Source organism: Moschus berezovskii, chromosome 19 (genome assembly GCF_049115385.1).
Source record: "Moschus berezovskii isolate FMDL1 chromosome 19, NW_MosBer_1.0, whole genome shotgun sequence".
NCBI lineage: Eukaryota > Metazoa > Chordata > Mammalia > Artiodactyla > Moschidae > Moschus > Moschus berezovskii.
The window spans coordinates 35492018-35515216 of NC_142478.1; positions in this window are offsets into that span (position 1 = coordinate 35492018).

Sequence of the window (23199 nt, forward strand, 5' to 3'; positions counted from 1 at the left end):
CTAACACAAATGCCTTTCACTTCAGAGGATACAGACACAGGGGCTTATATATGGTTTCAGTAGATCCTAGTTATTCCCCACACTACATAACTGGTACAGTTTCAGCCAAGATATCTACAAATAGAAAATTTTTCATTTTAAATTATATTTTCATAGTTTACAATAGTAAGCTTGAGTTACTTATTTTTCTGTTGTTTCTTACATATGTGTTTGTTTTATATTTCACCCTCTGTCGATTCCATGTTGTTATGGCTAAACTGACCATCTTTTTCTGAGAGAAATAGCTCTAGAAAGGTAATTCCTGAGTTTTCTTTTTTTAAAATAGATTTTAAAAATATGTGTTCTTTCTCTAATCTTCAGGAACTTTGCTGCTATTATTTCTATTCTACTGCTTTTTTTTTTTTTTTGGCCTCTATCACTTTGCTTTACATATTCATTTACTATATTGTAAAACAAAGTTATGGGTGCCAGCCAGTAGCTCAGACGGTAAAGCATCAGCCTGCAATGCAGGAGACCTGGTTCGATCCCAAGGTCGGGAAGATTCCCTGGAGAGGGAAATGGCAACCCACTCCAGTATCCTTGCCTGGAAAATCTCATGGACTGAGGAGCCTGGCAGGCTACAGTCCGCGGGGTGGGAAAGAGTTGGACACAACTGAAAAACTAACACACATACACAAAACAAAGTTTTAGACTTTTCTCTCTGCTTATACAGAAACACCATAATTCGCTCTTTATTCTGCCAGGTTACCATTTAGCACTAAACTCTGGTTTTTGGCTGCCTCCATTTCTTTCTACAGGGTTTACTTTGGGTAACACCCCCAATGACAGTATTAATTTCAGAGCTGTCCCAGACTGAGTCTCAGCCCTCAGTCCTCTCTCTCATTCTCTAAGTAGGCTGGGAGAAGGAACTTCTTTTGCCTGATTGTTTGGGTAAGAGAAGATATATACCACATGAAATGACATCTTCATTTTCTTGTGGCTTTTTGCAAACTTCTTTTCTGATGATTCTTTGGGATCTAATGTTTTCTGAGCCATGCTGCTCAAGACCACAAGAACAGTTTCTCTCATATATCAATTAGGACTTATTCTTTGAGCTTTAACAGTGGCACTACTGAGATATCATCTCTTGAACACTCTGAGCAATATACCAAATTGTGTTCCTTTCTTCATGTTAGCTCTTTGCTGCTGCTGCCAAGTCGCTTCAGTCATGTCCGACTCTGTGCGACCCCATAGAAGGAAGTCCACCAGGCTCCCCCATCCCTGGGATTCTCCAGGCAACAACAATGGAGTGGGTTGCCATTTCCTTCTCCAATGCGTGAAAGTGAAAAGTGAAAGTGAAGTCGCTCATTCGTGTCCGACTCTTAGCGACCCCATGGATTTCAGCCCACCAGGCTCCTCCATCCATGGGATCTTCCAGGCAAGAGTACTGGAGTTGGGTGCCATTGCCTTCTCCGTGTTAGCTCTTTAGATGGCTTTTAAATAAGTGTGTTCTACTTCCAGAACATGAACAGAATTTCATGACTTGTCCTTTGTGCATCACATCCCACTTCATGATATTTTCCTGTCCCATCATAACCATAACCCCGTATCTAATTTTTCTCACCTATTTTACCTTTATTTTGTCCTGGAGATAATATTGTCATCTTCCATTAAAACTCTATAGAATATAATAATGTATATAAATTATATGTAACTAAAGAAATTCAACAGAGGATCTTCTGAGGAAAGCTTCTAATTCAGTTCAGTTCAGTCACTCAGTCATCTCTGACTCTTTGAGACCCCATGAACTGCAACATGCCAGGCCTTCCTGTACATCGCCAACTTCCATAGTTTACCCAAACTCATGTCCATTGAGTCGGTGATGCCATCCAACCATCTCATCCTCTGTCGTCCCCTTCTCCTCCTGCCCTCAATATTTCCCAGCATCAGGGTCTTTTCAATGAGTCAGATCTTTGCATCAGGCGACCAAAGTATTGGAGTTTCAGCTTCAGCATCAGTCCTTCTAATGAACACCTAGGACTGATTTCCTTTAGGATGGACTGGTTGGATCTCCTTGCAGTCCAAGGGACTCTCAAGAGTCTTCTCCAACACCACAGTTCAAAAGCATCAATTCTTTGGCGCTCAGCTTTCCTTATAGTCCAACTCTCACATCCTTACATGCACACTGGAAAAACCATAGCCTTGACTAGACTGACCTTTATTGGTAAAGTAATGTCTCTGCTTTTTAATATGCTGTCTAGGTTGTCATAACTTTCCTTCCAGGGAGTAAGTGTCTTTTAATTTCATGGCTGCAATCACCATCTGCAGTGATTTTGGAGTACAAAAAAATCAAGTCAGCCACTGATTCCATTGTTTCCCTATCTATTTGCCATAAAGTGATTGGAGCAGATGCCATGGTCTTCATTTTCTTAATGTTGAGCTTTAAGCCAACTTTTCCACTCTCCTCTTTCACTTTCATCAAGAAGCTCCTTAGTTCTTCTTCACTTTCTGCCATAAGGGTGGTGTCATCTACATATCTGAGGTTATTGATATTTCTCCTGGCAATCTTGATTCCAGCTTGTGCTTCTACCAGCCCAGCATTTCTCATGATGTACTCTGCATACAAGTTGAATAGGCAGGGTGACAATATATAGACTTGACATACTCCTTTTCCTATTTGGAACAAGTCTGTTGTACAATGTCCAGTTCTAACTGTTGCTTCCTGACCTGCATAGGGGTTTCTTAAGAGGCAGGTCAGGTGGTCTGGTATTCCCATTTCTTTCAGAATTTTCCACATTTACTGTGATCCACACAGTTAAAGGCTTTAGCATAGTCAATAAAGCAGAAATAGATGTTTTTCTGGAACTCTCTTGCTTTTTCAATGATCCAGTGGATGTTGGCAATTTGATCTCTGGTTCCTCTGCCTTTTCTAAAACCAGCTTGAACATCTGGAAGTTCATGGTTCACATATTGCTGAAGCCTGGCCTGGAGAATTTTGAGCATGAATTTACTAGCTTGTGAGATGAGTGCAATTGTGTGGCAGTTTGAGCATTCTTTCGCATTGCCTTTCTTTGGGATTGGAATGAAAACTGACCTTTTCCAGTCCTGTGGCCACTGCTGAATTTTCCAAATTTGCTGGCATATTGAGTGCAGCACTTTCACAGCATCATCTTTTAGGATTTGAAATAGTTTAACTGGAATTCCATCACCTCCACTAGCTTTGTTTGTAGTGATGCTTCCTAACGCCCACTTGACTTCACATTTCAAGATGTCTGGCTCTAGGTGAGTGATCACACCATCCTGATTATCTGGGTCATGAAGATCTTTTTGTACAGTTCTTCTGTGTATTCTTGCCACCTCTTATTAGTATCTTCTGATTCTGTTAGGTCCATACCATTTCTCTCCTTTATTGAGCCCGTCTTTGCGTGAAATGTTCCCTTGGTATCTCTAATTTTCCTGAAGAGATCTCTAGTCTTTCCCATTCTATTGTTTTCCTCTATTTCTTTGTATTGATCACTGAGGCAGCTTTTCTTATATCTCCTTGCCATTCTTTGGAACTGTGCATTCAAATGGGTACATCTTTCCTTTTCTCCTCTGCTTCTCTTCTTTTTGCAGCTGTTTGTAAGCCCTCCTCAGACAGCCATTTTGCTTTTTTGCATCTCTTTTTGTTGGGGATGGTTTTGATCCCTGTCGCCATACAATGTAATGAATGTCTGTCCATAGTTAATCAGGCACTCTGTCAATCAGCTCTAGTCCCTTAAATCTATTTCTCACTTTCACTGTATAGTCATAAGGGATTTGATTTAGGTCATACCTGAATGGTCTAGTGGTTTTCCACACTTTCTTCAATTTAAGTCTGAATTTGGCAATAAGGAGTTCATGATCTGAGCCACAGTCAGCTCCTGTCTTGTTTTTGCTGACTCTATAGAGCTTCTCCATCTTTGGTGGCAAAGAATGTAATCAATCTGATTTTGATGTTGGCCATCTGGTGATGTCGATGTGTAGTCTCTTCTCGTGTTGTTGGAAGAGGGTGTTTGCTTTGACCAGTGCATTCTCTTGGCAAAACTATTAGCCTTTGCCCTGCTTCATTCTGTACTCCAAGGCCAAATTTGCCTGTTACCCCAGGTGTTTCTTAACTTCCTACTTTTGCATTCCAGTCCCCTATAACAAAAAGGACATCTTTTCTTGTTTTAGTTCTAAAAAGTCTTGTAAGTCTTCATAGAACCATTCAACTTCTGACAGAATGTAGTCCACTGGAGAAGGGAATGGCAAACCACTTCAGTATTGTTGCCTGAGAATCCCATGAACAGTATGAAAAGGTAAAAAGATAGGACACTGAAAGATGAACTCCCCAGGTTGATAGGTACCCAATATGCTACTGAAGATCAGTGGAGAAATAACTCTAGAAGGAATGAAGCGATTGAGCCAAAGCAAAAACACCACCCAGCTGTGGATGGGATTGGTGATAGAAGCAAGATCCGATGCTGTAAAGAGCAATATTGCATAGGAACCTGGAATGTTAGGTCCATGAATCAAGGCAAATTGGAAATGGTCAAACAGGAGATGGCAAGAGTGAACGTTGACATTCTAGGAATCAGTGAATTAAAATGGACTGGAATGGGTGAATTTAACTCAGATGACCTTTACATCTAATACTGTTGCCAGGAATTCCTTAGAAGAAATAGCCATCATAGTCAACAAAAGAGTCCAAAATGCAGTACTTGGATCCAATCTCCGAAACGACAGAAAGATCTCTGCTCGTTTTCAAGGCAAACCATTCAATATCACGGTAATCCAAGTTTATTCCCTGACCAGTAATGCTGAATAAGCTGATGGTTCTAGTTCAAGTAATAACAGATAATATTTAAATGTGGTTACATCAACTGTTTAGATGTTTTTAAAAGGTAGCTAGAAAAATGTAAACCCAAAATCACACTCAGATTTGTGAACAATTTCATACCAAACTCCTTAATTTATTTTAGAAAACTTTGTGATGTCTAGATCAGGGGTTGACAGACTGAATCTAAATAAAGTTTTATTCAAACTCAGCTGCATCTATTCACTTACATATAGTTGTTGATGCTTTCAGCCTATAATAGCAGAGAAAAGGAGTTGGAGCAGAGACTATATGGCTTATAAGTCCTAAAATTTTCTTTCTGGCCCATTAAAGGACACAATTTACTGACCCCTGCCTTATATGATTGTGTTAAACTTGCTCAGTTCTTTTCAGACAGGGCGTGTTGCACCTGTGTAGTGCCACCTATGGTGAGCCGGAGGCCCAAGCTGGAAATGTGTTATGGTGTATCTGCTAAAGAAATTCCCGGTTCTGGTTTCTCCATCAGTATTAATTACAACACAGGCCTCTGGGGTCAAACATACCTACTCATCAGTTCAGTTCAGTCGCTCAGTAGTGTCTGACTCTTTGAGACCCCATGAATCCAGCCATCTCATTCTCTGTCGTCCCTTCTCCTCCTGCCCTCAATATTTCCCAGCATCAGACTCTTTTCCAGTGAGTCAGCTCGTCGCATGAGGTGGCCAAAGTATTGGAGTTTCAGCTTTAGCATCAGTCCTTCCAATGAACACCCAGGATTGATCTCCTTTAGAATGGACTGGTTGGATCTCCTTGCAGTCCAAGGGACTCTCAAGAGTCTTCTCCTCAGGGAGAGTTATTTATTTTAGAGAATGTGTGCAAACATAATTTACATATCTGTTTTTGTCTGGTGAATATCCAAACAATCTATAATAGATTTGTTCCATAAAACAATTCCCATGTAGACTGAGAAAATATTCAATTTTCCTAATGGAGTCACAAAGTATAGTTCCTATACTTAAGATATTCTGTTTTTAAAAAAATGAATTAAATTTGTCGGGGGACCAAAAATTCCCTAGTAGAAACAAAATGGACAACCTCTGTTTTGATCAGCCTAATCCAACGACATATCTCAAAAAAGCAAAGCCATCTTTTTTCACCCGTATCACATGTGTCTGTCTGCCTGTTTGGGAAGGGGCTATGAAATCTAAGGGGAGTTATTATGTTACTGATGAAAAGCTCCAATCTGTAACACATATGTGCATTTCAGTATATAGTATCTGCTTATTTTCATTAAATTGCATTAAATGCTTCAATATGTAGCAGAGTCATCTTCCTTAGGAAGCATATACTTGCGGAATTCTTTGCGGTATCCTTGGGAATCCCTTTACCATATATCCATGGCATTTTGCCTCTACTAGACTCATTCCTTCCTGTACCCTGCTATATTTATTAAGACAGGGTAATTTTTCCCTTCTTACTCTAAGATTTTGTTCTTGTCCCTAAACTACTGTTTTTGAACTGAAAACAAGGAGGGGGGCAAGGGGTGATATATTTGAGGAAAAAGATATAACACTAACAGAAATTACTTCATGATAACTGTTTTCCTACTTAAAGATAGAGACAGAATTTTTCTCTAATTTCCCCCCAAAACTACTATGCATTAGACTTAAGCTAAGGCTTGAAGTAGCAGAACAAAGAAATCTGATATTTTCCAAGCTGAGGTAAATTCACCAGTTACACTTATTGACCATATTAGGCAAATGGAAGTGGATAATAACTTGTTTCTTTTACAAGCTTTTATTCTCTGTTACAAGGCACACAAGTCTATATATGAACTTCAAAAAAGTAGTTTATTTTAAAATTTCCTCTTTTAACATGCATTGTTTCTGTTATTAGTGGAAAAAATAAATGCAAATGTACCTGTGCACTTAAATATTATTTTATTTTATAACTTTGCTTTTGTAAGCATAGAGGTATTTTCCTTTTCAGTTATTTTATGTTAATGATTCATTTTTATAATCAGATAGCCATGTCCCAGATACATCAGTTCAGTTCAGTCGCTCAGTCGTGTCCGACTCTCCGCGACCCCATGAATCACAGCACGCCAGGCCTCCCTGTCTATCACCAACTCCCGGAGTACACTCAAACTCATGTCCACAGAGTCAGTGATGCCATCCAGCCATCTCATTCTCCGTCGTCCCCTTCTCCTCCCACCCCCAACCTTTCCCAGCATCAGAGTCTTTTCCAGTGAGTCAACTCGCCGCATGAGGTGGCCAAATTATTGCAGTTTCAGCTTTAGCATCAGTCCCTCCAATGAACACCCAGGATTGATCTCCTTTAGAATGGACTGGTTGGATCTCCTTGCAGTCCAAGGGACTCTCAAGAGTCTTCTCCAATGCCACAGTTCAAAAGCATCGATTCTTCGGCGATCAGCTTTCTTCATAGTCCAACTCTCACATCCATACATGACCACGGGAAAAACCATAGCCTTGACTAGACGGACCTTGGTTGGCAAAGTAATGTCTCTGCTTTTTAAAATACTATCAAAGTTGGTCATAACTTTCCTTCCAAGGAGTAAGCGTCTTTTAATTTCATGGCTGCAATCAGCATCTGCAGTGATTTTGGAGCCCCCAAAAATAAAGTCTGACACTGTTTCCACTGTTTTTCCATCTATTTCCCATGAAGTGATGGGACCAGATGCCATGATCTTTGTTTTCTGAATGCTGAGCTTCAAGCCAACCTTTTCACTCTCCTCTTTCACTTTCATCAAGAGGCTTTTGAGTTCCTCTTCACTCTCTGCCATAAGGGTAGTGTCATCTGCATATCTGAGGTTATTGATATTTCTCCCAGCAATCTTGATTCCAGCTTGTGCTTCTTCCAGCCCAGCGTTCCTCATGATGTACTCTGCATATAAGTTAAATAAGCAAGGTGACAATATACAACCTTGACGTACACCTTTTCCTATTTGGAACCAGTCTGTTGTTCCATGTCCAGTTCTAACTGTTGCTTCCTGAAACATAGTTGATGCTAAATAAAGTTTCTGTTTAATCTTATTGAACTTTACGTCCCTCAACCTGTTTTATTTCCAAGTTTACCACTTTGTTAGCTAAACATCATCATCCTGTTAATTTTGAGGACAAGCAACTCATTTTTTTAAAATATGAAAATCAAAGATAAAAGCTGTTTTTTTTTGTACACTGAAAGGCAAGTGAGATATCAGAAAAAAATTATTCTAGATGAAATTCAATTATTGCTTGTCAGTTTCAAATATAAATATCTGGAGGATATTTGCTACCTACACAGAACAACAGCAAAAACACTCCAGATGGGTAGCGGGCACATGGCACACTGTGATACATAGGTGTAGTCTTTAAAGAATCTGAAACTCTGGAAATAAATAAGTGAAGAACTTGATGAGACTGTTTTTTCTAATTTGGATGAGTCATTATGACAAGCAAACTCACACTTACAGTTTAAAAACTTGTGTTTACACTCAGTCAAGGGTTGCAGCAGCTTTGTCACATCCTACACCTAGTGGCGAATCTGAGGAAGGGGGCAGTGATGACAGTCACAGAACTAACCTGGAGACATCCATTAGTCACTACACACATACCTGACCTTGTGTTTTCTTCCACCCTGTGGAGAAGGCGATGGCACCCCGCTCCAGTACCCTTGCCTGGAAAATCCCATGGACGGAGGATCCTGGTAGGCTGCAGTCCTTGGGGTCGCTAAGAGTCGAACACCATTGAGCGACTTCCCTTTCACTCTTAATTTTCATGCATTGGAGAAGGAAATGGCAACCCTCTCCAGTGTTGTTGCCTGGAGAATCCCAGGGACGGGGGAGCCTGGTGGGCTGTCGTCTATGGGGTCGCACAGAGTCGGACACAACTGAAGCGACTTAGCAGCAACAGCAGCAGCAGCTTTTGCAGTAGGAGGACATGCAGGAGAGGGAAGAATTTCTTTCCAACTCTAGATGCTTGTAACTATTTTGAAGCAAATCAGCAATTCCTATCAAGTTACACAGAAGAAGTAAGATATGTATTAAAATAGCATTTGTTTTTATTTGTAGGCAATGCCTCTTAACTCACTTACGTAAAACAGATAATTCAGAATTTGTTGCCATCAGCAGTGCTAACAATAAAATTAGTAGCATAATGATAGTGTATATATCAGGAACTATTCTAAACAATTTATACATAATTAACTTGTTTAATCTTCAGTACTTCACCAGTCTGGCCTGTTGTTGTTCAGTCGCTAAGTCATATCCGACTCTTTGTAACCCCATAGACTTCAGCACGCCAGACTTCCCTGTCCTTCACTATCCTCTGGAGTTTGCTCAAACTCATATCCAGTCTGAGGCTAAGTAAGGTTAAATAATTTACCCAGGGTCACACAAAACGGATAAATAATCTTGTCTCCAGATCCAAGCCGTCTCCCCAAACTCATGTTAAAATAAGCATATCTGTAATTTGAGGTCTCAGATTTTTGTCAACATCCCACTAGCATTAGCAGGAAGCACTCCCTCAATTACAGAAGAGGAATTCAAAATACATTTGCTTCATTGTATCAGTCTCATCATGTTTGAGAGGCTGTGGGCTGTATCGGTTCAAAGCACCAACTCTTCAGCTAGGACTTTGAACCTTGGATTAGAGGCCCGGAGAGTTACATACTCTGTCTCTCTCTGGTTTACATTACTATTTTACTTTCTTTTTTCTTTTTTATGGCAATAGTGACAGTACCTACCTTATAGAATCATCCTGATGATTAAATTAACTAATGTGTATAAAGTGTATAGAATATGAAGCACTACAGATGCACTATATAGATGTTACTGATTATTATGATTATGGCTTTTGTGAGTTAAATTGTTTTAGCCAAAAACATATTTAAGTTCTAATCCCCAGTGGATGTGATTGTATTTGGAAACAGGGTCTTTGCAGATATAAATTGATACAAGGTCACACTGGATTAAGGTGACACCAGTCCTGGTATCCTAATAAGGAGAGAGAGATTTGAAGACACAGAGACATAGGGAACAAGCCAGGTGATAACAAAGGCAGCGATTAGAGTTGTGTTGCCGCAAGCCAAGAAATGTCAGGGACTGCACACCAGAAACCAGGAAGAGACAAGGAAGGATTTTTTTCCTTCAGAAGGAGCAGGGCCCTGCCAACATTTTGATTGTGGATTTCACTCTAGAACTGTGACAATGATGATAAAGATAATTTCTTAGGTTGAAATTTATTAATTCTGTCAGAAATCTCTATTATCTTTTCTACATTATACATCAAAGTAGTCTAAAATTATATGATTCAAATGGATTTATTAAATATGGCTTCCCAGGTGGCTCAGTGGTGAAGAATCCGCCTGCCAATGCAGTAGATGGGAGTTTGATCCCTGTGTTGCAAAGATCCTCTGAAGAAGGAAATAGCAACCCACTCCAGTAATCCCAGTATGCCTGGGAAATCCCATGGACAGAGGGGCCTGGTGGGCTACAGTTCATGGGATCACAAAAGACTCAGACACGATTTAGTGACTGCACGCACACACACAAACTCATTACAAACCTTAAATATTTTAGAATCAGAATGTATTATCTGGAAGTGAAAGTGGCATATTAAAATTTGAAGTTGTTCACACAAGGTCACTAGAGATTCAGAGGTGAGCAAGGGCATTATAGAAGTAGAGATGATGCAAGTATTTTGAACTGCTTCCCACATCATATATCATAGATGGCAATTATCAGTCTATCACTCTGAGAAACCACCCAAAGAATTAAACCAATAGGAATTCAGCACATGTTTCTGGAGGTTAATGTCATTTTGAGATCTGGAAATTCATTTTATTACTTGATTTATTCTGGTTAAATTATTTTAAAGATTTATTTTCTCATCCATGTATCAGGAATATGTTTTCAGATGCTCATTCCCAGAGAAAAGGCAGTGAAAAGTCCTGGCGAAGCTTATGACTTGTGCAGAACTGTAATATTATAAATTAAATATTGTGATTTAAATTTGACTATCTGATGATACGACTTCATGCATTCCAGACCTGAGAATGAGTTCATGTTCTCTTCTGGGCCATGACAAAAGAGAAGTATTTCGTCCATGTGGAAGAATAGGTAGAAATAAACTATTTTTATGTTATGGAACAGAGTCACTACTACATACTTCTATTATATCTGAGCCAGTGTATGCTGTGAGGTGTATTTGTATGTCATTTGGTCTGTCCTCAGAAAAACACATTGCAATTCTCAGTTGGTTATTTCATTAAGCAAAATGAGTGGTATGAAAACAGCTAGAATGAAAAAAATAAAGATGACTACATTGATAGGAGTATTTTTTATCCCTGTTTATGAGCTATATTTCTTTGAATTCAGCCTTCAAGGTCAAAGGTTATTACATCAAAATTTTAAATTTTAGAAAGATGGAAATGACAAATTACACATAGTATAGTGTGTATGTGTTTGTGTGTACATTATCAAATTATTCTAAAATCAATATTGTAAGTTGATCTGTGCCATTAGAGCAAGGCTCTAATTCAACCTGGTAACAAAGCAATGTTTTCTTTTTAAATAAAAAGTAGAATATTACTCTCATTTTTTTCTCAGTGTCAATTCAGATTTTATAATAATGATAAGCCATTTGAAATTAAATCAGGCAGACTAAACTCTTCAGAAATTAATGTTGCAAGAAAATATCTAAAAATAAAAATATATAAAATCATGTAAATCTATGGAAGAACATGCTCACTATTTTCTGATTCTTTTTAAAGAGACACAGTAAGGAGTATAATAGCTACATTAATTTGGTTTTGCCAAATATTATATTCCTTACATACTCGCCCTCTTCTTACCCTTTATAAAACTACTCTTCCACCTGAATAGAGAAATGACAACCATAGTTTATCCATTCCTTCATACTAAACCATTTACCAAGTCCTGATACATGCAAAACATTAGGGAAAATAAGAAAGACAACCGAGAGAACTGGTATTCACTCAAGAGGTTTATATGGGGGCATATAAAGCAATCCTTCTAGATGTGTACAGATGATTCTGTTTCTTGGGTTGGTTTAGACGATGCAGATGATCTTTCCCTGGCTACGCCTCAATGCATGCTCATTTGCTCAGTCGTGTCCAGCTCTTTGTGACACCATGGACTGTAGCCTGCCAGGCTCCTCTGTCCATGGAATTTTCTAGGCAAGAATATTGGAGTGGGTTGCCATTTCCTACTCCAGGGAATCTTTCAGAACCAGAGATCAAAACCCTTGTCTCCTACATTGGCAGGCAGATTCTTTACCACTGAGTCACAAGGGAAGTCCTTCCCTGCCTATCTCTCCTTTCAAAGCTCTTATCTCTTTGGAGTTCGTCAATCAGGAAAACAAGGGCAGAGACACATCCTCTCACTTCATGGAGAAGATATATGGACTACTGTGAGCTTCAAGTCCCATTCCAGTTCTCTTGCCTGGAAAATCCCATGGACGGAGAAGCCAGGTGGGCTGCAGTCCATGGGGTCGCAAAGAGTTGGACACAACCAAGCAACTTCACTTTCACGCATTGAAGAAGGAAATCGCAACCCACTCCAGTGTTCTTGCCTGGAGAATCCCAGGGACGGGGGAGCCTGGTGGGCTTCTGTCTATGGGGTCGCACAGAGTTGGACACAACTGAAGCGACTTAGCAGCAGTAGCAGCAGCAGTGAGCTTTAAGTACAATACATGCTACCAAGCATGCATGTTTAGTGGCTTGTTAGGAAAACCACAGTTAAGAGATTGCAGTAGTCTTAAATTCCCTGGGCATCCAGTGGTTAGGATTCTTTGTTTTTACTACTTTGGTGGCCCGGGTTTAATCCCTGGTCAAAGAACTAAGATCCTACAAGCTGTGGCCAAAAATTTAAAAGAAGGAATTTCAAACCATCTCAAAATGGTCTCTAGAATTTGGGTCTTTGATCAAACTTATACTTTTGTCTTTAACTTTTTATATTTTAGATGATTTGATTCTTATGGGATTTTTTAAAATCTGAAGCTGGTATTATTAACCAATCTGAAAATTAGATCTCTAGGAATTAAAGAGAGTGCTCTGGACTTTCATATGAAGATGATAAAATTATGAGTATACATTTTAAATTACTTTTAAACTAAAAATTCTATTAGTTTTCTAGGACTGCCTTAACAGATTAATATAGGCTGGGTGGCTTAAACAATAAATCTGTGTGCTCCCAAGTTTGGACACTTATTGTCTGAGATCAAGGTTGTTGGCAAGTTTGGTAACTTCTGAGGCCTCTCTCCTTGACTTGCAGATGACTGTCTTCTCACTGAGCCCTTACAGAATCATCCCTCTGTCCTTGTGAACTGTGTCCTAAATGCTTCTCAGAAGGACACTAGTCATACTGATTGAATGCTGCTGCTGCTGCTAAGTCACTTCAGTCGTGTCCGACTCTGTGTGACCCCATAGACGGAAGCCCACCAGGCTCCCCCGTCCCTGGGATTCTCCAGGCAAGAACATTGGACTGATTGAATAAAGGCCCACTGAAAAGACTTTTTTTGACTTAGTTGCCTCCTTAAAGACCCTATCTCAAATACAGTTACATTCTAAGTTACTCATGGGTCATGGCTTCAATAAAGTAATTTTGAGGGGACACAAGTCATCCCAAAAAAAGGTATAGCTTAAAATATTAAAAAATGACTGTTTTTTTGAATGACTGCTAAAGTTAAAGAAAATTAACTTTAGCAGCTACAGCGCAAAACTAAATACACTTGTCTAGGATGAAAGATGAAATAAAACTTTCTAAAATGTTAAATTTAATCAGATATAAAAATCTGTAGCTAATTAGTTTAACTAGACTGAAATTTTTCCTGAAAACCTTCCTAAACTGTAAAGACAGAGGGGTAAAGACTCAGAGTTCAAGTCTCCTCACAGCGCAGGCACCTACTAGGTGTTGATGGTGAGAACCCCCACAAGATGAGCAGAAACTAACACAACATTGTAAAGCAACTATTTGTTGTCTAGTTGCTCAGTCGTGTCCGACTCTTTGTGACCCCATGGACTGTAGCCCACCTAGCTCCTCGGTCCATGGGATTTTGCAGTCAAGAATGCTGGAGTGGTTGTCATGTTTTTCTCCAGGGGGTCATCCCAAAGCAGGGACTTGAACCCACCTCTTTCATTGGAAGGTGGGTTCTTTACCACTGAGCAACCTGGGTAGTCACTATGCCCCAATAAAAAGAAATTAAACAAACAAAAAACTAGAAAGGACCCACTCAAGACAAAAATTAATTTCTCGAAATATCTTATCTTTTCAAATTTCCAAAACCTACCACCTGAATAGCCCTTGTTGCCTACAGAGAGAACTTTTAAAATGACATGTAATATTAAGTAATTTCCTCTTGCCTCATATTTTGAGAGATACTCACTCTTCATGTAATCTATAACCATTCACAGTGATTACTTAAGCTGCTTTGTATCAATAATTATCCTTTTCAGTGTAAGATGCAAATAAAGCACTTGTTCTTTAAAGCTGAACTTTCTTCCTAAGAATGAGGGTCATTCTTAAGGACAGAAAAAAGAACAAAAGAATAGTAGTGTGTGGTAGGATACTCTTTTGTCTCCCAAATGCCTCTACTACCCACTGGGAGCGGTTTTAGGGCAGTACAATTATAGAATTTAATTTTTAAAAATTATTGCTTTGATCTATATTAAATTGGAAAAAACTCCTGGGTAGAAGAATTTAGGCTAATTTCTGTTATCTGATTTTTTTTTTTTAAATGATGCACTGTGTAAGAAAGAACAGTAAGGCATTAACACCAAGTGCCTAAGTGCATGTGTGTTTGGTGGCAGAGGTGGTTGTTGCAGTGGGTTTTGAGATGTCTGAGAGAGTCCTGGGGAATATTGGCGGTTGAATGAGAAGGAGGAAGATAGGATGAAGGAGTAGAATTGAGAAAAATTGAGAATGGGACACTGGACAAAATATCTACTCAAGTGCATTATTTCAGACCAGCTCTTTAATCATGCTGACATAGGAGTGCCAGATACTTTACTGACCCCCTTTGGTGTTTTTGAGAGTTTCAAAAATCTCTTCTCCAATTGCTGCCTAAGGGAATCATGTTAATTTTAATCAGTTATACCACTCAAGATTAGGCCTAATCATTAAAAAAAATTTTTTAAGGATACTTGGTGAATACACAAAGAGAAGAGTAATAATCAGACATTGCTCTTCTCTTTATTTGAAATAAAGTTATTAAACAAGCACAACACTATCATTTTGCTCTCAAAATTCTTAATAGCCTTTCCTAAGCCAACTTTCCCAATCATATTTTGAAATGCTTTCATACTTTGTTTTGCTCTCATTTTGGCATTTTAGATCACATTACTGTTTTCTTACTGGAGAGAGTTTATTCTACATACATTATTTTAAATTATGTTTTAATAATATATAAAGTAACAGGACTTTTTCCTCTAATAGTTTTGTTATCAGAGGGGCCATTTGGCTATCAAAGACTGTAATCAAATGTGCACTCGATGTTGATCTAACTTGCTCTGTAATGATGAGATGCTCTGAAAACGACTTGGAGATTAGGGGGTGGGCTCTGGGAAGGTGGGTCCTGATGGACTCTAAAAGCAAGAAGGCTGTTATCTTTCTGTTACTAGTTAATGGAAGCCACTGTCGAAAATAAGCAGCAGTATGAAGAAGGATGGCTGTCCTCCGAAGCCTGAGCTCTTAGTGCCTTTGGGGTGAAGGTTGTGAGAATCAAGGTAAAATCTCTCACCTCCATGATGGGGTCAGAGATAAAGCAGTTGTAGGAGGTGCATGCAACCATGCCTATGTTTGGGGAAGCAAACACTGCACACTTTAGTTGCTGGGGTTACAGCAACTAATATAGAGTTTCTGGTTTCCAAGCCTTTAGTTTGACCAGAAAGAAAACAGTAATATTCTAAAGCAATGCAAGGGCACCAGAATTTAGTATTAAAAAGAAAACAACTTTTTAAAACAGAGAATTAGTCATTTTAAAGTTGAATGTCTGCCAATGTTTGTCTTTAAAATTTCACCTTAAATATTATATGTTCCAAAACTGTATTCAGGAATATAATTAGTATTCATACCAATTGTTTAATTAAAAAGAATTTTTTTTTTTTGGTATATTTTAAAAAGTCTATAATGGCCTTTTTTGTTTCTCAGTTTTCAGTGCCAGGACAGAGAACTAATTTGCTTGGTGGGAAGACAAGCCACCTTACTCTCCAGTGAATGTTAATTACTTGAATGCAAAAAGCAGGAGTTTTTAACTTGGGTCTAGAACTTTCCTCTCCTGGGCCCTGTTGGCTCAGATGGTAAAGCGTCTGTCTACAGTGTTGGTGACCTGGGTTTGATCCCTGGGTCGGGAAGATTCCCTGGAGAAGGAAATGGCAACGCACTTCAGTACTCTTGCCTAGAAAATCCCATGGACGGAGGAGCCTGGTGCAGGCTACTGTCCATAGGGTCACAAAGAGTCGGACACAACTGAGCGACTTCACTAGAACTTTCCAGAAGTTATTAGCTGAATGATGTGTTGATGTAAGTATTTTAGGGAAGAGATTGTAACTCTAGATTTTCAAAATAATGACCCCTAATTAATAAGTAACATTCACTTTGGAGTATAATGAGAAATAAATACCAAGTTTTAAATTCTACTTTAGTGATAAAAACATCACAGTGACTCATATTAGTTTTGCTAACCTTTTGTCCCTAAGATCAGTTTTACACTATCTTCAAATAAGTCCAACATTCCCTCATCTTTATTTCTGGAATTCCCTTTTCTTAACTAAAATGTTGCATTTTCCATTATGTCTGCCTGCTTCCCAGAATATCAAAGTCATTTTTCATTTCAACACTCTTCTCTAAATTTAATTTCCACAACATTCTACTTTATAATACTCTGGCCATACTCACTAAATCTTTTAACAATACTATGTATTTCAAGGTCAAACTACAACTGCTATTCATTTCTTCAAAAAGAAGAGCTAAGAAGTAAAATTTTAGATGTTTTTATTTATTATACAAATTTAATAATTATATCCAGTAGAGTAACGCATTAAGTTATAGATGGCATTTTTCCTATTCTTAGGCTGAATTAATTTATATATTTATGTTTTGACCTCTATCTTTGGCTTAAACCATTGTCATCTCTAGAGCCCATTTTTGAAATATAATGCACATTTTTAGTGTGCCTTGTTTTAATTTCTTCTAATATGTTTGGGATATGACAGCTTTAAAATCTATGTGTTGTAATTGTAAATTTTTTCTCAAACCATAAACAGCTAATTATATTTGTGAACTCCATCAACTTTGTACTGCAGTAAAATGTTTAAAATGTTTATTAAAAGCTTGTTTGCAATATTCAATTTCAAAATTCAGTTAACTATTGAAAATAATTACTACTTCTGTACTGAATTTATTTTATTCCTTTATTATGATTTCTTCAGCTGATCACTACAAATATCTAAATATATATAAAATATGTATGTATTTAATATAGACTTACATAGATATATTCAGATATAAGACTTAGTGAATAAACAATGACAAGATATTTTAATATGTTTATGTAAATACAAATAGGTATAAATATTTAGAAATTAACAGTATGAGCCATCTTAGGCTTGTGTGTCTTCCCTGAATGGTACTTTGTTTTTTACAAAAAGGTAATTATAAGAACACTCAGCAACTTAAGAGATTTGTAAGGAGTGAAAGAAGTAATTTCCCAAGCATAATTGTAGAAAAATGCAACTCAATTATTTTGTGATGTATTAATATGAAATATATTAAATCTGGCAATCACTTCATTTATAGTATAATACTTTACTGGCTATAAAAGAGTCTCCAATGAATGATTATTTCTTAGTTTTCACACACACAACTGAATAATAATAGAAATCTATACATTTATAGAAACGGATGTACTCAATATCCCAGAATTGACTTGATTGATATTCAAGCACCTGTACAAATAACATTGGAGGAAAGTGAACTGTAGTGTACTTTTAAAATTTTTTTAATAGAGCTTTAGGATTTTAGTTCCCCAACCAGGGATATAACACATGTCCTCCGCAGTGGAAGCTCCGAATTCTAACCCCAGACTGCCAGGGAAGTCCCAGTGGACTTTTGAATATAACAAAATCAATCATAGTTTCTCTTTTTGTTTTTAATTTTTCCTCATGATTTCACATAAAAATTATTTTTTCAATAAGGCTATTTAATAATAATAGACACTGGGTAAACAAGGACATATTTGATATTAATACTAACCAATTAAATTGCATTTGCATAGGGCATGAATCAAGAAACAAGTCCTTAACACTGTGTGTTGTTGTTCAATCGCTGTGTCGTTTCTGACTCTTTGTGACCCCATGGACTGCAACACACCAGGCTTCCCTGTCCTTCACTATCTCCCTGAGTAATTTCAGCCAATTCTTTCACATTTCTTAAAATTACAAAGTTGAATATGCCTTTACATAATATATCTCAATCTTTATTGCTGGTTATTCTCCATGTTGCAGGACAGATTACATAGAAATGTGTAAGATCACAGTCATGGATGAGGTAACTTAGAAGCCATAATAAAACATTACATTCAGTAATGCCAATGAAGACATAGTAAGCTTTTCTTTCCATTTAAAAATGTCACCTAGTACTATTATTCTGAAATGCAGGAAACTTCCATGTTAGAATGCTTTCTAATTTTCCTTCAGGTCATCACTTCTATCATCAGAATAAGAGACCAAGAATTGAGTCAGAGACAAGAGGAAATGAAGATAATTGTAGCCCAGTTTATATGTCAGATTTGTAGTGCCAAATGCTTTACAAGCTTTTTGCATGTGTTCTGGTTCTTTGCTAATGCAGCTACAATATCTCCAGGGCCTTTAACATCCTTTCTTTCATCTCTCAAGTGGCCCATAAATGATGGTTAGGAGAACACAGGGGGAAAAAAAATGACCAGAGGGGTTTTCTAGTCATTCTTTCCAGTTTGATCATTTAAAACAAATTCTTTTTCCTTTAAATTGGTCCTAGGTAACTTAGAGAAACAGTTTAAATTTTTACGGAATCCCACAAGCTAACCAAATATCTAAAAATGTTCCAATCACTTTTTAGGTACTGACAGTGATTTTCAGGGACCTACAGGTAGAGACAAGGACATTCTTGTCTTGTGTATTTTATGGGCAAGTGGAATGTAAGCTTTCCTCTTTCTTCCCTATCAGCGATGATAATAAGCCTAAAAATGGACTCAGTTTCAATTAGGGATGGTTTAATTGACCTGCTGTTGAGTCAGCCCTGTTTTCTTGTCACAGATTTTAACTGCAACATTTAGTGTCTGAAAAGGTTGCTTTTTACAATGTGTGTGAAAACTGGGTGAGCTCTAGCCCTCCAGAGCTGCTGAAATCACACACATTGCACAATAGGTTTACCCTCCTCAGAGAAAGAACCTTTCTTTCAGTGCATGATCTACTTACTCTTAAATATCACAATAGTTGTGTTTGGTAGCTTGCTTTCTTTTTTTGTTTGCTTGTTTCATTGTTTTGCCTTCATATGTTAAAGTTCAGCAAAACAAATGAATGTTAAAATTCAAAGGCGTTTGAAGACCTATAATTCAGTAATGAAAATCAGCATATAGATTATTTTTTTTTTCATATGAATGCAAGTTTCGTGACCTAGAAACTGGACACTAAACACTTGGTCTGGTTTTGTTGATGGGATTCCTTCACACAACTATACTAGACTTCGAAAACTCCAGTCAAATATACACATACACATAGTAAAATCTAAGTTATTTTTTCAAGAAACTAAATATATTTTTTATTATACGCAGAATATGCAAATCTCATATTGCTCACTATTATTTTTTTTAAATTTTTTTTCCAATTTTATTTATTTATTTTTTTCAAGTTGAACAGACTAAATTTCTTTAAACAAACTTACTTATACTCCAGAGTCCTTTAAAAACTTAATAGCATTTATACATTGAAGGTATTTGATTTTCTTGTAACTAGCACTTCAAATGCAACAAGCATTTGAAGCAACAAGCATTTGACCCAACAAGTAAAACTTTCTACAGTTCATAACTTTTATAAATAAAATAAATTAAATGTACAGTGAATAGGTTCTCTGAAATATTTCAATATTTCTGCAGGTTTAGTAATATCGTAAAATACATTTCAACTAAAATTCACAAATCTAAAAACCTGTTAGGCATTTTTAGGCGTTTTAAGATGGAAATGAAGACCAATGTTACATCGTAATATGCCAATTACAAATAGCACTTCAAATAGCAAATACTACAGTTTGTCCCAAACTTTAAAAACTATTCATGAACTCAACACTGAACTATTGATGACTATGAGAATTGTTTCCTAGCCTTTTTGAAAATTTCAACCCATTTACGTTTAAGGTAATTATTGATAAGTACGATCCCGTAGCCATTTTCTTTATTGCTTTGGGTTCAAGTTTATACACTCTTTCTGTGTATCCTGTCTATAGAAGATAGACATTTAGCATTTGTTGGAGAGCTGGTTTGGTGATGCTGAATTCCCTCAGCTTTTGCTTGTCTGTAAAGCTTTTGATTTCTCCTTCATATTTGAATGAGATCCTTGCTGGGTATAGTAATCTGGGCTGTAGGGTATTTTCTTTCATCACTTTAAGTATGTCTTGCCACTCCTTTCTGGCCTGAAGAGTTTCTGTTGAAAGATCAGCTGTTATCCTTATGGGAATCCCCTTATGTGTTATTTGCTGCTTTTCCCTTGCTGCTTTTAATAATTGTTCTTTGTGTTTGATCTTTGTTAATTTGATTAATATGTGTCTTGGAGTATTTCGCCTTGGGTTTATCCTGTTGGGGACTCTCTGGGTTTCTTGGACTTGGGTGATTATTTCTTTCCCCATTTTAGGGAAGTTTTCAACTATTATCTCCTCAAGTATTCTCTCATGGTCTTTCTTTTTGTCTTCTTCTTCTGGGACTCCTATGATTCGAATGTTGGAGCGTTTAACATTGTCCCAGAGGTCTCTAATATTGTCCTCATTTCTTTTAATTCGTTTTTCTTTTTTCCTCTCTGTTTCATTTATTTCTACAATTCTATCTTCTAGTTCGCTTATCCTGTCTTCTGCCTCTGTTATTCTACTGTTTGTTCCCTCCAGAGTGTGTCTGATCTCATCTATTGCATTATTCATTGTATACTGACTCTTTTTTATTTCTTCTAAGTCCTTATTAAATCTTTCTTCCATCTTCTCAATCCTTTTCTCCAGGTTATTTATCTGTAACTCCATTTTGCTTTCAAGATTTTGAATCATTTTCACCATCAAAATTTGAAATTCTTTATCAGGTAAATTCCCTATATCTTCTTCTTTTGTTTGTGTTGGTGGGCAATTATCTTGTTCCTTTACTTGCTGGGTATTTCTCTGCCTCTTCATCTTGCTTATATTGCTTTGCTTGGGGTGGCCTTTCCCTCTTCTTGCAGTTTGTGGAGTTCTCTTTATTACGTAGTTTCTTTGCTGTGTGTGGGGTTGGACGGGTGACTTGTTCGGGTTCCCTGGTTAGGGAAGCATGTGTCGGTGTTCTGGTGGGTGGAGCTGGATTTCTTCTCTCTCCTTTAGAAGACAATGGGCTGCTTTTCTGGGAGCCTGATGTCCTCTGCCAGTATTCAGAAGTTGTTTTGTGGACTTTACTCCGCGTTCAAATGTTCTTTTGATGAATTTGGGGGGGAGAAAGTGGTCTTGCCATCTTATCCCTCCGCCATCTTGTTCCTTCCTCCCCAGAACACTGGATTCTTATATTCCACTTGGTCGTGGAGTATCTCTTCCCAGCTGCTCCAGCAAGGCGCAGCCGCTGTACCTTACCTTGGACGAGGGGTATCTCCTCAAGGCCGCGCCTCCTGCTTTGAATGTAGATCAGCTCCTCTTGGCCCTCCGGTGCCCAAGCAGCCACCGCCTCCTGAACGTGGTACAGCTCCTCTTGGCCACCGCCCTAACCCTGGGCGCGGGGTAGCTCCTCTCAGCCACGATTCTGCACGTGGTCGGTTGCGCCAGAGCCGGGCGTCTCCCACGTCACTCACTATTATTTTTTTAATTCTAAACATATTATCCATAAAACTACTTCAATTGTTTGCTTATTTCAATGTAAGCCCTGCCCCTCCCCACCAAAATGCTAAGAAACAAATGAATAATGGAATGTGCTGTATCAGCTACCTATGACTATACACAAATCATCTTGCGATTTTAGTGGCCTGAAAAGGAATTGTGTATTATTGCTCATGAGTACACAGATCAGCAAGGTAATCGTTCCAGTCTAGGACCAGCTCCTTTCTCCTCTGTGGTTGCTGTAAGTCACCTTGGTAACTCTGCTTCTAAAAGTTTGCTGGATATTGGTTGGGGTGCCCTGTTTCTCTCTTCCCCTGGGTTTATTCATCTACTAACTGAACAGGATTCAAGAAAATGAAGCTCTTTTGAAAATACAGCTTGAGAACGTTGTAGGCTCCCTGTGAATCAGACTCAAATTCATTCTAATAGCCAAAACCACAATTATTTAGGAGACAGGTCTTGCCCTCTGGATTTACTCATGGCAGCCTTGGCCATGTCAGAAGGCTATGGGACAAGAATCTTAAGTTTCTTAGAAACCCTTTTATCTAGCTGAGAGGGATGCCTTGGCACTGATTTAAGTCTTAATAAAGGGTTTTATAATAATACACCCGATTTGATCTTGTTCTCAGAACTTGTTTTATGTTGGAGTCCATGCTAGTTGGGAAGACAGAATATAAGAAGCAATTTTGTTTTTATTTATTTATTTTTTAGATCCCTCTAAATTTTTCTTGAAAACTGATCAGGTCTTTCTGTAGTTTAAAAATTAACAGACTAAGAGCTTCAGACCATATTTAGCCCACCTCCCATTTTTGTATGAACTCTGAGCCAAGACAGTTAAATTTTCTTTTTTTTTTTATGGTTAAAAACAATCAAAGGAAAGATAACACTTTGTGATACATTCATATTTTGTTATATTCACATTTCAGTGTCCACAAATAGGGTTTTCTGCAGCACAGTCACACTCAGTTATTTACATATTAGCTCTGTTTTTGCACTGCAACAGCAGAATAGAGGAGTTGAGACAGGCTGAATAGTCACAAAGTTACTATCTTTACAGAAGAAGTTTGCTGACCTCTGCTCTAATTCTTATCATTCCTGTACTACCTGATGGTATGCTGCTAAAAGGAGTCAACTAACACTTTTTCAACACTTTGTCTGAAAATTATTTTTGTCAAAGTCTATCAGTTTATTAGCAACATACCTATCAGTATGTGTTTCGGTATAGTCTTGTCAAATATTTTGTTAGTTTATAACTCAAGGCTCTGCTTTTCCAGCCTCCAATAGGATCTCCCACCAATCTTCCAACCTACATGAAATTGTT